Source organism: Carica papaya, chromosome 1 (genome assembly GCF_054855325.1).
Source record: "Carica papaya isolate Zhongbai chromosome 1, ASM5485532v1, whole genome shotgun sequence".
In the NCBI taxonomy this organism is placed as follows: Eukaryota; Viridiplantae; Streptophyta; class Magnoliopsida; order Brassicales; family Caricaceae; genus Carica; species Carica papaya.
In genome coordinates this window covers 14,342,991-14,357,048 of record NC_142309.1, presented here as the reverse complement: position 1 = coordinate 14,357,048, position 14,058 = coordinate 14,342,991, and the positions used below count along the sequence as shown (strand labels likewise).

The 14,058-nt window shown below is 45.6% G+C and overlaps 27 pseudogenes; all 27 read left to right on the top strand.

Annotated features, from left to right (window-relative positions):
• The first annotated feature begins 278 nt into the window (after positions 1-278).
• LOC148269575 (5S ribosomal RNA) lies at positions 279-397 on the top strand (annotated as a pseudogene).
• A 187-nt stretch (positions 398-584) lies between these two features.
• Positions 585-703, top strand: LOC148269574 (5S ribosomal RNA; annotated as a pseudogene).
• Positions 704-1,233: 530 nt separating this feature from the next.
• On the top strand, positions 1,234-1,352 carry LOC148269573 (5S ribosomal RNA; annotated as a pseudogene).
• A 561-nt stretch (positions 1,353-1,913) lies between these two features.
• On the top strand, positions 1,914-2,032 carry LOC148269572 (5S ribosomal RNA; annotated as a pseudogene).
• Positions 2,033-2,237: 205 nt separating this feature from the next.
• On the top strand, positions 2,238-2,356 carry LOC148269571 (5S ribosomal RNA; annotated as a pseudogene).
• Positions 2,357-2,562: 206 nt separating this feature from the next.
• LOC148269570 (5S ribosomal RNA) lies at positions 2,563-2,681 on the top strand (annotated as a pseudogene).
• Positions 2,682-3,241: 560 nt separating this feature from the next.
• LOC148269569 (5S ribosomal RNA) lies at positions 3,242-3,360 on the top strand (annotated as a pseudogene).
• A 561-nt stretch (positions 3,361-3,921) lies between these two features.
• Positions 3,922-4,040, top strand: LOC148269568 (5S ribosomal RNA; annotated as a pseudogene).
• Positions 4,041-4,603: 563 nt separating this feature from the next.
• Positions 4,604-4,722, top strand: LOC148269567 (5S ribosomal RNA; annotated as a pseudogene).
• Positions 4,723-5,253: 531 nt separating this feature from the next.
• LOC148269566 (5S ribosomal RNA) lies at positions 5,254-5,372 on the top strand (annotated as a pseudogene).
• A 207-nt stretch (positions 5,373-5,579) lies between these two features.
• LOC148269565 (5S ribosomal RNA) lies at positions 5,580-5,698 on the top strand (annotated as a pseudogene).
• A 207-nt stretch (positions 5,699-5,905) lies between these two features.
• On the top strand, positions 5,906-6,024 carry LOC148269564 (5S ribosomal RNA; annotated as a pseudogene).
• A 206-nt stretch (positions 6,025-6,230) lies between these two features.
• Positions 6,231-6,349, top strand: LOC148269563 (5S ribosomal RNA; annotated as a pseudogene).
• A 561-nt stretch (positions 6,350-6,910) lies between these two features.
• LOC148269562 (5S ribosomal RNA) lies at positions 6,911-7,029 on the top strand (annotated as a pseudogene).
• A 206-nt stretch (positions 7,030-7,235) lies between these two features.
• Positions 7,236-7,354, top strand: LOC148269561 (5S ribosomal RNA; annotated as a pseudogene).
• A 1,206-nt stretch (positions 7,355-8,560) lies between these two features.
• LOC148269560 (5S ribosomal RNA) lies at positions 8,561-8,679 on the top strand (annotated as a pseudogene).
• Positions 8,680-8,884: 205 nt separating this feature from the next.
• On the top strand, positions 8,885-9,003 carry LOC148269559 (5S ribosomal RNA; annotated as a pseudogene).
• Positions 9,004-9,561: 558 nt separating this feature from the next.
• Positions 9,562-9,680, top strand: LOC148269558 (5S ribosomal RNA; annotated as a pseudogene).
• Positions 9,681-10,213: 533 nt separating this feature from the next.
• On the top strand, positions 10,214-10,332 carry LOC148269557 (5S ribosomal RNA; annotated as a pseudogene).
• A 206-nt stretch (positions 10,333-10,538) lies between these two features.
• LOC148269556 (5S ribosomal RNA) lies at positions 10,539-10,657 on the top strand (annotated as a pseudogene).
• A 207-nt stretch (positions 10,658-10,864) lies between these two features.
• On the top strand, positions 10,865-10,983 carry LOC148269555 (5S ribosomal RNA; annotated as a pseudogene).
• An 876-nt stretch (positions 10,984-11,859) lies between these two features.
• Positions 11,860-11,979, top strand: LOC148269554 (5S ribosomal RNA; annotated as a pseudogene).
• A 204-nt stretch (positions 11,980-12,183) lies between these two features.
• LOC148269553 (5S ribosomal RNA) lies at positions 12,184-12,302 on the top strand (annotated as a pseudogene).
• A 206-nt stretch (positions 12,303-12,508) lies between these two features.
• LOC148269552 (5S ribosomal RNA) lies at positions 12,509-12,627 on the top strand (annotated as a pseudogene).
• Positions 12,628-12,833: 206 nt separating this feature from the next.
• LOC148269551 (5S ribosomal RNA) lies at positions 12,834-12,952 on the top strand (annotated as a pseudogene).
• A 208-nt stretch (positions 12,953-13,160) lies between these two features.
• On the top strand, positions 13,161-13,280 carry LOC148269550 (5S ribosomal RNA; annotated as a pseudogene).
• A 234-nt stretch (positions 13,281-13,514) lies between these two features.
• Positions 13,515-13,633, top strand: LOC148269549 (5S ribosomal RNA; annotated as a pseudogene).
• The last annotated feature ends 425 nt before the right edge of the window (positions 13,634-14,058 follow it).

Sequence of the window (14,058 nt, the reverse complement as noted above, 5' to 3'; positions counted from 1 at the left end):
CAAGTTAAGGGTGCTTTGGTGAGAGTAGTATTAAAATGGGTGACCTCCTGCGAAGTCCTTATATTTCACCTATTTTTTTGTAGATGATTCTTTCGACGTTACGCGCGACTTGATTTATGGTCCGCAGGTTTATTCACAAATGTGAGTCACGGCACCGTGGCATTTTACTTGATATTAAAACGAGAACGAGAGGTGCAATGCGCACGCACAAGGAAACAAAATTATGGGAGGGGGAAGAAAGGAGAAGGAGTGTATGTATTTGCAGCGCAAAATTAAATAGGTGTGATCATACTAGCACTAATGGACCGGATCCCATCAGAACTCCGTAGTTAATTGTGCTTGGGCGAGAGTAGTACTCGGATGGCTGACCTCCTGGGAAGTCCTCGTGTCGTACAAATTTTTTTTCAGACGGGTCGTTCGACGTTACGCGCTGGTTTATGTGCAAATGCGAGTCAAAAAGCAAGGGGATTTTAATCGATATTAGAACGAGAATGAGAGGTGCAGTGTGAATGCACAAGGAAACAAGTGATGGGAGGGGGGAGGGAAGGAGAAGGAATGTATGTATTTTCAGCACGAAATGAAACAGGTGCGATCATACCAGCACAAATGCACCGGATCTTATTAGAACTCCGCAGTTAAGTGTGCTTTGGCGAAAGTAGTACAAGGATGGGTTACCTCCTGGGAAGTTCTCGTGTTGCACACATTTTTTTTAAGATGGGTCGTTCGACGTTACGCGCCACTAGAATTATGGTCCGCTGGTTTATACACAAATGTGAGTCAAGACGCAGGGGCATTTTAATTGATATTAGAACGAGAAAGAGAGGTGAAGTGTGAACGCACCAAGAAACAAATGACGGGAGGGGGATGAAAGGCGAAGGAGTGTATGTATTTGCAGCGCAAAATGAAACATGACCGATCGTACCAGCACTAATGCACCGGATCCCATCAGAACTCCACAGTTAAGTGTGTTTGGGCGAGAGTAGTACTCGGATGTGTGACCTCCTAGGAAGTCCTCGTGATGCACCCATTTTTTTTCGGATGGGTCGTTCGACGTTACGCGCGAATGGGATTATGAACCACTGGTTCATTCGCAAAGGTGAGTCAAGGTGCCAGGGCATTATACTTGATATTAGAACGAGAAGGAGAGGTGCAGTGTGAACGCACAAGGAAACAAATGACAGGAGGGGGGAGGGAAGGAGAAGGTGTGTATGTATTTGCAGCGCAAAATGAAACATGTGCGATCATACCAGCACTAATTCACCGGATCCTATCAGAACTCCACAGTTAAATGTGCTTGGGCGAGAGTATTACTCGGATGGGTGACCTCCTGGGAAGTCCTCGTGTTGCACCCATTTTTTTTTGGATGGGTCGTTCGACATTACGCGCGAATGGAATTATGAACCGCTGGTTCATTCGCAAAGGTGAGTCACGGTGCCGTCGCATATTTCTTGATATTAGAACGACAAGGAGAAATGCAGAGTGCACGCATAAGGAAACTAATGACGGGAGGGGGGATGGAAGGAGAAAGAGTGTATGTATTTGCAGCGCAGAATGAAACATGAGCAATCATACAAGCACTAATGCAACGGATTCTATCAGAACTCCGCAAGTTAAGGGTGCTTGGGCGAGAGTAGTACTAGGATGGGTGACCTCCTGTGAAGTCCTTATATTTCACCCATTTTCTTGGAAAGTCCTCGTGTTGCACCCATTTTTTTTCAGATGATTCTTTCGACGTTACGCGCGACTTGAATTATGGTTCGCAGCTTTATTCGCAAATGTGAGTCACGGCGCCGTGGCAGTTTAGTTGATATTTGAATGAGAACGGGAGGTGCAGTGCGCACACACAAGGAAACAAATGACGGGAGGGGGAAGATAGGAGAAGGAGTGTATGTATTTGCAGCGCGAAATGAAACAGGTGCGATCATACCAGCACTAATGCACCGGATCCCATCAGAACTCTGCAGTTAAGTGTGCTTGGGCGAGAGTAGTACTCGGATAGGTGACCTCCTGGGAAGTCCTCGTTTCGCACATATTTTTTTTCAGACGGGTCGTTCGACGTTACGCACGACTGGAACTATGGTCCGCTGGTTTATACGCAAATGTAAGTCAAGAAGCAGAACATTTTAATCGATATTAGAATGAGAAGGAGAGGTGCAGTATGAACGCACAAGGAAACAAATGATGGGAGGGGAGAAGGAAGGAGAAGGAGTGTATGTATTTTCAGCACGAAATGAAACAGGTGCGATCATACCAGCACAAACGCACCATATCCCATCAGAACTCCGCAGTTAAGTGTGCTTTGACGAAAGTAGTACAAGGATGGGTTACCTCCTGTGAAGTTCTCGTGTTGCACTCATTTTTTTTTCAGATGGGTCGTTTGACGTTACGCGCGACTGGAACTATGGTCAGCTAGTTTATACGCAAATGTGAGTCAAGACGCAGGGGTATTTTAAAATATATTAAAACGAGAAGGAGAAGTGAAGTGTGAACGCACTAGGAAACAAATGACAAGAGGGGGAAGAATGGAGAAGGTGTGTATGTATTTGCAGCGCGAAATTAAACAGGTGCGATCATACCAGCATTAATGCATCGGAACCCATCAGAACGTCACAAGTAAGTGTGCTTGGGCGAGAGTAGTACTCGGATGGGTGACCTCCTGGGAAGTTCTCGTGTTGCACCCTTTTTTTTCGGATGGGTCGTTCGACGTTGCGCACGAATCGAATTATGAAACGCTGGTTCATTCGCAAAGGTGAGTCATGGTGCCGGGCCATTTTACTTTATATTAGAATGAGAAGAAGAGATGCAGAGTGCACGCGCAAGGAAACAAATGACGGGATGGGGGATGGAAGGAGAAAGAGTGTATGTATTTGCAGCGCATAATGAAACATGAGCGATCATACCAGAACTAATGCAACGGATTCTATCAAAACTCCGCAAGTTATGGGTGTTTGGGCGAGAGTAGTACTAGGATGGGTGACCTCCTGCGAAGTCCTTATATTTCACCCATTTTCTTGGGAAGTCCTCGTGTTGCATCCATTTTTTTGCAGATGATTCTTTCGACGTTACGCGTGACTTGAATTATGGTCCGCAAGTTTATTCGCAAATGTGAGTCACAGCACCGTTGCATTTTACTTGATATTTGAATGAGAACGGGAGGTGCAGTGTGCACGCACAAGAAAACAAATGACGGGAGGGGGAATAGAGGAGAAGGAGTGTATGTATTTGCAGCGCAAAATCAAACAGGTGCGATCATACCAGCACTAAAGCACCGGATCCCATCAGAACTCCGCAGCTATGCGTGCTTTGGCGAGAGTAGTACTCGGATGGGTGACCTCCTGGGAAGTCCTCATGTTGCTCTCATTTTTTTTCAGATCGGTCTTTCAACATTACATGCGAATGGAATTATGAACCGTTGGTCTATTCACAAAGGTGAGTCACGCTGCCGGGGCATTTTACTTCATATTAGAACGAGAAGGAGAGATGCAGAGTGCACGCACAAGGAAACAAATGACGGGAGGGGGGATGGAAGGAGAAAGAGTGTATGTATTTTCAGCGCAGAATGAAACATTAACGATCATACCAGCACTAATGCAACGGATTCTATAAGAACTCCGCAAGTTAAGGGTGCTTGGGCGAGAGTAGTACTAGAATGGGTGACCTCCTGCGAAGTCCTTATATTTCACCCATTTTCTTGGGAAGTTCTCGTGTTGCACCCATTCTTTTGAAGATAATTCTTTCGACGTTGCACGCGACTTGAAATATGGTCAACAGGTTTATTCGCAAATGTGAGTCACGGGGCCGTGGCATTTTCCTTGATATTTGAACGAGAATAGGAGGTGCAGTGTGCACGCACAAGGAAACAAATGACAGGAGGGGGAAGAAAGGAGAAGGAGTGTATGTATTTGCAGCGCTAAATTAAACAGGTGCAATCATACCAGCACTAAAGCACCGGATCCCATCAGAACCCCGCAGTTAAGTGTGCTTGGGCGAGAGTAGTACTCGGATGTGTGACCTCTTGGGAAGTCCTCGTGATGCACAAATTTTTTTTCGGATGGGTCATTCGACGTTACGTGCGAATCGAATTATGAAACTCTGGTTCATTCGCAAAAGTGAGTCACGGTGCCGGGGCATTTTACTTGATATTAGAACGAGAAGAAAAGATGCAGAGTGCACGCATAAGGAAACAAATGACGGGAGGGGGGATGGAAGGAGAAAGAGTGTATGTATTTGCAGCGCAGAATGAAACATGAGCGATCATACCAGCACTAATGCAACGGATTCTATCAGAACTCCGCAATTTAAGGGTGCATGGACGAGAGTAGTACTAGGATGGGTGACCTCCTGTGAAGTCCTTATATTTCACCCATTTTGTTGGGAAGTCCTCGTGTTGCACCCATTTTTTTTTGCAGATTATTCTTTCGACGTTACGCGCGATTTGAATTATGGTCCGCAAGTTTATTTACAAATGTGAGTCACGGCGCCGTGGCATTTTACTTGATATTTGAACGAGAACGGGAGGTGCAATGCGCACGCAGAAGGAAACAAATGACGGGAGGGGGAAGAAAGGAGAAGGAGTGAATGAATTTGCTGCGTGAAATTAATCAGGTGCGATCATTCCAGCACTAATGCACCGGATCCCGTCAGAACTCTGCAGTTAAGTGTGCTTGGGAGAGAGTAGTACTCGGATGCGTGACCTCCTGGGAAGTCCTCGTGTTGCACGCATTTTTTTTCGGATGGGTCGTTCGACATTACGCGCGAATAGAATTATGAACCGCTGGTTCATTCGCAAAGATGAGTCACGGTGCCGGAGTATTTTACTTGATATTAGAACGAGAAGGAGAGATGCAGAGTGCACGCACAAGGAAACAAATGACGGGAGGGGGGATGGAGGAGAAAGAGTGTATGTATTTGAAGCGCAGAGTGAAACATGAGCGATCTTACCAGCACTAATCTAACGGATTCTATCAGAACTCCGCAAGTTAAGGGTGCTTTGGCGAGAGTAGTACTAGGATGGGTGACCTCCTGAGAAGTCCTTATATTTCACCCATTTTTTTGCAGATGATTCTTTCGACGTTACACGCGACTTGAATTATGGTCCGCAGGTTTATTCACAAATATGAGTCACAGCGCCGTGGCATTTTACTTGATATTAGAACAATAACGAGAGGTGCAGTGTGCACGCACAAGGAAACAAAATTACGGGAGGGGGAAGAAAGGAGAAGGAGTGTATGTATTTGCAGCGCAAAATTAAATAGGTGTGATCATACTAGCTCTAATGCACCGGATCCCATCAGAACTCCGTAGTTAATTATGCTTGGGCGAGAGTAGTACTCGGATGGGTGACCTCTTGGGAAGTCCTCGTGTCGTATAAATTTTTTTTTCTGACGGGTCGTTCGACGTTACGCACAACTGGAACTATGGTCTGCTAGTTTATACGGAAATGTGAGTCAAGAAGAATGGGCATTTTAATCGATATTAGAATGAGAAGGAGAGGTGCAGTGTGAACACACAAGGAAAAAAATGATGGGAGGGGGGAGGGAAGGAGAAGGAGTATATGTATTTTCAACACGAAATGAAACAGGTGCGATCATACCAGCATAAATGCACCGGATCTTATCAGAACTCCGCAGTTAAGTGTGTTTTGGCGAAAGTAGTACAATGATGGGTTACCTCCTGGGAAGTTCTCGTGTTGCACCCATTTTTTTTTTCAGATGGGCCGTTCGACGTTACGCTCGACTGGAACTATGGTCCGCTGGTTTATACGCAAATGTGAGTCAAGACGCAGGGGCATTTTAATTGATATTAGAACGAGAAGGAGATGTGAAGTGTGAACGCACCAGCAAACAAATAACGGGATGGGGAAGAAAGGATATGGAGTGTATGTATTTGCAGTACGAAATGAAACAGGAGCGATCATACCAGCACTAATGCACCGGATCCCATCAGAACTTCGCAGTTAAGTGTGTTTGGGCGAGAGTAGTACTCGGATGTGTGACCTCCTAGAAAGTCCTCGTGATGCACCCATTTTTTTTCGGATGGGTCGTTCGACGTTACGCGCGAATGGGATTATGAACCACTGGTTCATTCGCAAAGGTGAGTCAAGGTGCCAGGGCATTATACTTGATATTAGAACGAGAAGGAGGGGTGCAGTGTGAACGTACAAGGAAACAAATGACAGGAGGGGGGAGGGAAGGAGAAGGTGTGTATGTATTTGCAGCGCAAAATGAAACATGTGCGATCATACCAGCACTAATTCACCGGATCCTATCAGAACTCCACAGTTAAATGTGCTTGGGCGAGAGTATTACTCGGATGGGTGACCTCCTGGGAAGTTCTCATGTTGCACCCATTTTTTTTTGGATGGGTCGTTCGACATTACGCGCGAATGGAATTATGAACCGCTGGTTCATTCGCAAAGGTGAGTCACGGTACCGTCGCATTTTTCTTGATATTATAACGAGAAGGAGAGATGCAGAGTGCACGCACAAGGAAACTAATGAGGGGAGGGGGGATGGAAGGAGAAAGAGTGTATGTATTTGCAGTGCAGAATGAAACATGAGCGATCATACAAGCACTAATGCAACGAATTCTATCAGAACTCCGCAAGTTATGGGTGCTTGGGCGAGAGTAGTACTAGGATGGGTGACCTCCTGGGAAGTCCTTATATTTCACCCATTTTCTTGGAAAGTCATCGTGTTGCACCCATTTTTTTACAGATGATTCTTTCGACGTTACGCGCGACTTGAATTATGGTCTGCAGGTTTATTCGCAAATGTGAGTCACAGCACCGTGGTATTTTACTTGATATTTGAACGATAACAGGAGGAGCAGTGCGCACGCACAAGGAAACAAATGACGGGAGGGGGAAGATAGGAGAAGGAGTGTATGTATTTGCAGCGCGAAATTAAACAGGTGCGATCATACCAGCACTAATGCACCGGATCCCATTAGAACTCCACAGTTAAGTGTGCTTGGGTGAGAGTAGTACTTGTATGGGTGACTTCCTGGGAAGTCCTCGTGGCGCAACGATTTTTTTTCAGACGGGTCGTTCTACGTTAAGCGCGACTGGAACTATGGTCTGCTTGTTTATACGCAAAAGTGAGTCAAGATTCAGGGGCATTTTAATCGATATTAGAACGAGAAGAAGAGGTTCAGTGTGAACCCACAAGGAAACAAATAATGGGAGGTGGGAGGAAAGGAGAAGTAGTGTATGTATTTTCAGCACGAAATGAAACAGGTGCGATCATACCAGCAAAAATGCACCGGATCCCATCAGAACTCCGTAGTTAAGTGTGCTTTGGTGAAAGTAGTAGAATTATGGGTTACCTCCTGGGAAATTATTGTGTTGCACCCTTTTTTTTTCAGATAGGTCGTTCGACGTTACGCACGACTGGAACTATGGTCCACTGGTTTATACGCGAATGTGAGTCATGACGCAGGGGCATTTTAATTGATATTAGAACGAAAAGGAGAGGTGAAGTGTGAACGCACCAGGAAACAAATGACAGGAGGGGGAAGAAAGGAGAAGGAGTGTATGTATTTGTAGCGCGAAATGAAACAGGTGCGATCATACCAGCACTAATGCGCCGGAACCCATCAGAACTACACAGTTAAGTGTGCATGGGCGATTGTAGTACTTGGATGGGTGATCTTCTGGGAAGTCCTCGTGATGCTCCCATTTTTTTTCGGATGGGTCGTTCGACGTTATGCGCGAATGGAATTTTGAACCGCTGGTTCATTCGCAAAGGTGAGTCACGGTGCCGGGGCATTTTACTTTATATTAGAACGAGAAGGAGAGATGTAGAGTGCACGCACAAGGAAACAAATGACGGGAGGGGGATGGAAGGAGAAAGAGTGTATGTATTTGTAGCGTAGAATGAAACATGAGCGACCAAACCAGCACTAATGCAACGGATTCTATCAGAACTACGCAAGTTAAGGGTGCTTGGGCGAGAGTCTAGGATGGGTGACCTCCTGCGAAGTCCTTCTATTTCGCCCATTTTCTTCGGAAGTCCTCGTGTTGCACCCATTTTTTTGCAGATGATTCTTTCGACATTACGCGCGACTTGAATTATGGTCCGCAGGTTTATTCCCAAATGTGAGTCACGGTGCCGTGGCATTTTACTATATATTTGAACGAGAAGGAGAGGTGTAGTGCGCACGCACAAGTAAACAAATGACGGGAGGGGGAAGAAAGGAGAAGGAATGTATGTATTTGCAGCGCGAAATTAAACAGGTGCAATCATACAAGCACTAATGCACCGGATCCCATCAGAACTCCACAGTTAAGTGTGCTTGAGTGAGAGTAGTACTCGTATGGGTGACCTCCTGGGAAGTCCTCGTGGCGCAACAATTTTTTTTTCAGACGGGTCGTTCGACGTTAAGCGCTACTGGAACTATGGTATGCTTGTTTATACGCAAAAGTGAGTCAAGATTCAGGGGCATTTTAGTCGATATTAGAACGAGAAGAAGAGGTTTAGTGTGAACCCACAAGGAAACAAATAATGGGAGGTGGGAGGAAAGGAGAAGTAGTGTATGTATTTTCAGCACGAAATGAAACAGGTGCGATCATACCAGCAAAAATGCACCGGATCCCATCAGAACTCCGCAGTTAAGTGTGCTTTGGCGAAAGTAGTACAAGGATGGGTTACCTCCTGAAAAATTCTCGTGTTGCACCATTTTTTTTTCAGATAGGTCGTTTGACGTTACACACGACTGGAACTATGGTCTGCTGGTTTATACGCAAATGTGAGTCATGTCGCAGGAGCATTTTAATTGATATTAGAACGAAAAGGAGAGGTGAAGTGTGAACGCGCCAGGAAACAAATGACGGGAGGGGGAAGAAAGGAGAAGGAGTGTATGTATTTGTAGTACAAAATGAAATAGGTGCAATCATACCAGCACTAATGCACCGGATCCCATCAAACTTCTGCAGTAAAGTGTGCTTGGGTGAGAGTAGTACTAGGATGGGTGACCTCCTGGTAAGTTCTCGTGTCGTACCCATTTTTTTTCGGATGGGTCTTTTGACGTTACTCGCGAATAGAATTATGAACTGTTGGTTCATTCGCAAAGGTGAGTCACGGTGTCGGGGCATTTTACTTGATATTAGAACGAGAAGGAGAGATGCAGAGTGCACGCACAAGGAAACAAAAGACGGGAGGGGGGATGGAAGGAGAAAGAGTGTATGTATTTGAAGCGTAGAATGAAACATGAGCGATCATACCAGCACTAATGCAACGGATTCTATCATAACTCCGCAAGTTAAGGGTGCTTGGGCGAGAGTAGTACTAGAATGGGTGACCTCCTGCGAAGTCCTTATATTTCACCCATTTTCTTGGGAAGTTCTTGTGTTGCACCCATTTTTTTGAAGATGATTCTTTCGACGTTGCACACGACTTGAATTATGGTCCACAGGTTTATTCACAAATGTGAGTCATGGCACCGTGGCATTTTACTTGATATTTGAACGAGAAGGAGAGGTGCAGTGCGCACGCACGAGGAAACAAATCACAGGAGGGGGAAGAAAAGAGGAGTGTATGCATTTGCAGCGCGAAATTAAACAGGTGCAATCATACCAGCACTAAAGCACTGGATCCCATCAGAACTTCGCAGTTAAGTGTGCTAGGGTGAGAGTAGTACTCGGATGGGTGACCTCCTGAAAAGTCCTCGTGTTGCACCCATTTTTTTTTCGGATGGGTCGTTCGACGGTACGCACGAATGAAATTATGAAACGCTGGTTCATTCGCAAAGATGAGTCACGGTGCCAGGGCATTTTACTTGATATTAGAACGAGAAGGAGAGATGCAGAGTGCACGCACAATGAAACAAATGACGGGAAGGAGGATAGAAGGAGAAAGAGTGTATGTATTTGCAGCGCAGAGTGAAACATGAGCGATCTTACCAGCACTAATGCAACGGATTCTATAATAACTCCGCAAGTTAAGGGTGCTTTGGCGAGAGTAGTACTATGATGGGTGACCTCCTGCGAAGTCCTTATATTTCACTCATTTTTTTTCAGATGATTCTTTCGACGTTACGCGCGACTTGAATTATGGTCCGCAGGTTTATTCGCAAATGCGAGTCACAGCGCCATGGCATTTTACTTGATATTAGAACGAGAACGAGAGGTGCAGTGCACACGCACAAGGAAACAAAATTACAGGAGGGGGAAGAAAGGAGAAGGAGTGTATGTATTTGCAGCACAAAATTAAATACGTGTGATCATACTAGCACTAATGCACCGGATCCCATCAGAACTCCGTAGTTAATTGTGTTTGGGAAAGAGTAGTACTCGGATGGGTGACCTCTTAGGAAGTCCTCGTGTCGTACAAATTTTTTTTCAGACGGGTCGTTCGACGTTACGCGCGACTGGAACTATGGTCTGCTGGTTTATACGCAAATGTAAGTCAAGAAGTAGGGGCATTTTAATCGATATTAGAACGAGAATGAGAGGTGCAGTGTGAACGCACAAGGAAACAAATGAAGGGAGGGGGGAGGGAAGGAGAAGGAGTGTATGTATTTTCAGCACGAAATGAAACAGGTGCGATCATATTAGCACAAATACACCGGATGTTATCAGAACTCCGCAGTTAAGTGTGTTTTGGCGAAAGTAGTACAAGGATGGGTTACCTCCTGGGAAGTTCTCGTGTTGCACCCATTTTTTTTTTCAGATGGGCCGTTCGACGTTACGCTCGACTGGAACTATGGTCCGCTGGTTTATACGCAAATGTGAGTCAAGACGCAGGACCATTTTAATTGATATTAGAACGAGAAGGAGATGTGAAGTGTGAACGCACTTGGAAACAAATGACGGGAGGGGGAAGAAATGAGAAGGAGTGTATGTATTTGCAGAGCGAAATGATACAGGTGCGATCATACTAGCACTAATTCACCGGATCCCATCAGAACTCCGTAGTTAAGTGTGGTTGGGCGAGAGTAGTACTCGGATGGGTGACCTCCTGGGAAGTCCTCGTGTTGCACCAATTTTTTCTCGGATGGGTCATTTGACGTTACGCACGATGGAATTATGAACCGCTGGTTCATTCGCAAAGGTGAGTCACATTACCGGGGCATTTTACTTGATATTAGAACGAGAAGAAGAGATGTAGAATGCACGCACAAGGAAACAAATGACGGGAGGGGGATGGAAGGAGAAAGAGTGTATGTATTTGCAGCATAGAATGAAACAGGTACGATCATAAATGCACCGGATCCCATTAGAACTCTGCAGTTAAGTGTGCTTTGGCGAGAGCAGTACTCGGATGGGTGACCTCCTGGGATGTCCTTGTGTTGCACCCATTTTTTTTCGGATGTGTCGTTCGACGTTACGCGCTAATGGAATTATGAACTGCTGGTTCATTCGCAAAGGTGAGTCACACTGCCGGGGCATTTTACGTGATATTTGAACGAGAAAGAGAGATGCAGAGTGCACGCATAAGGAAACAAATGACAGGAGGGGGATGGAAGGAGAAAGAGTGTATGTATTTGCAGCGCTGAATGAAACATGAGAGATCATACCAGCAATAATGCAACGGATTCTATCAGAACTCCGCAAGTTAAGGGTGTTTGGGCGAGAGTAGTACTAGGATGGGTGACCTCCTGCGAAGTCCTTATATTTCACCCATTTTCCTGGGAAGTCCTCATGTTGAACCCATTTTTTTGCAGATGATTCTTTCGACATTACGCGCAACTTGAATTATGGTCTGCTAGTTTATACGCAAATGTGAGTCAAGAAGCACAGGCATTTTAATCGATATTAGAACGAGAATGAGAGGTGCAGTGTGAACGCACAAGAAAACAAATGACATGAGGGGGGAGGGAAGGAGAAGGAGTGTATGTATTTTCAGCACGAAATGAAACAAGCGCGATCATACCAGCACAAATGCACCGGATCCCATCAGAACTCTGCAGTTAAGTTTGCTTTGGCGAAAGTAGTACAAGGATGGGTTACCTCCTGAGAAGTTCTCGTGTTGACCCTTTTTTCTTTCAGATGGGTCGTTCGATGTTACGCGCGACTGGAACTATGGTCCGATGGTTTGTACGCAAATGTGAGTCAAGACATAAGGGCATTTTACTTTATATTTGAACGAGAACGGGAGGTGCAGTGCGCACGCACAAGGAAACAAATGACGGGAGGGGGAAGAAAGGAGGAGGAGCGTTTGTATTTGCAGCGCGAAATTAAACTGGTGCGATCATACCAGCATTAATGCACCGGATCCCATCAGAACTCTGCAGTTAAGTGTGTTTGGGCGAGACTAGAACTCGGATGGGTGACCTCCTGGGAAGTCCTCGTGTCGCACCAATTTTTTTTTAGACGAGTCGTTCGACTTTACGCGCGAGTAGAACTATGGTCTGCTGGTTTATACGCAAATGTGAGTCAAGAAGCAGGAGCATTTTGATCGATATTAGAACGAGAAGGAGAGGTGCAGTGTGAACGCATAAGGAAACACATTATGGGAGGGGGGAGGTAAGGAGAAGGAGTGTATGTATTTTCAGCACAAAATTAAACAGGTGCGATCAAACTAGCACAAATGCATCGGATCCCATCAGAACTCCGCAGTTAAGTGTGCTTTGGCGAAAGTAGTACAAGGATGGGTTACCTCCTGGGAAGTTCTCGTGGTGCACCCAATTTTTTTTTAGATGGGTCGTTCGACGTTGCGAGCGGCTGGAACTATGGTCCGCTGGTTTATACGCAAATGTGAGTCAAGACGCAGGGGCATTTTAATTGATATTAGAACGAGAAGGAGAGGTGAAGTGTGAATGCACCAGGAAACAAATGACGAGAGGGGGAAGAAAGGAGAAGGGGTGTATCTATTTGCAGCGGAAAATGAAACAGGTTCGATCACACCAGCACTAATGCACCGGATCTCATCAGAACTCCGCATTTAAGTGTGCTTGGGCGAAAGTAATACTCAGATGGGTGACCTCCTGGGAGGTCCTCGTGTTGCACCAATTTTTTTTTTCAGATGGATCGTTCGACGTTACACGCGAATAGAATTATGAACTGCTTGTTCATTCGCAAAGGTGAGTCACGGTGCCGGGGCATTTTACTTGATATTAGAACGAGAAGCAAAGATGCAGAGTGCACGCACAAGGAAACAAATGACGGGAGGGGGGATCAACGGAGAATGAGTGCATGTATTTTCAGCACTAAATGAAACAGGTGCGATCATACCAGCACTAATGCACCGGATTCTATCAGAACTCCGCAAGTTAAGGGTGCTTGGGCGAGAGTAGTACTAGGATGGGTGACCTCCTGCGAAGTCCTTATATTTCACCCATTTTCTTGGGAAGTCCTCGTGTTGCACCCAATTTTTTGCAGATGATTCTTTCGACGTTACACGCGACTTGAATTATGGTCTGCATGTTTATTCGCAAATGTGAGTCACGGCGCTGTGGCATTTTACTTGATATTTGAACGAGAACGGGAGGTGCAGTGCGCACACACAAGAAACAAATGACGGGAGGGGGAAGAAAGGAGAATGAGTGTTTGTGTTTGCACCGCGAAATTAAACAGGTGCGATCACACCATCACTAATGCACCGGATCCCATCAGAACTCTGTAGTTAAGTGTGCTTGGGCGAGACTAGTACTCGGATGCGTGACCTCATTGGAAGTCCTCGTGTCGCACCAATTTTTTTTCAGACGGGTCATTCGACGTTACGCGCGACTGGAACTATGGTCCGCTGATTTATACGCAATTTGAGTCAAGAAGCAGAGGCATTTTAATCGATATTAGAACGAGAAGGAGAGGTGCAGTGTGAACGCACAAGGAAACAAATGATAGGAGGGGGGAGGGAAGGAGAAGGAGTGTATGTATTTTCAGCACGAAATTAAACAGGTGCGATCATACCAGCACAAATGAACCGGATCTTTTCAGAACTCTGCCGTTAAGTGTGCTTTGGCGAAAGTAGTACAAGGATGAGTTACCTCCTGGGAACTTCTCATGTTGTACCCATTTTCTTTTTCAGATGGGCCCTTCGACGTTACGCGCGACTGGAACTATGGTCCGCTGGTTTATACGCAAATGTGAGTCAAGACGCAGGGGCATTTTAATTG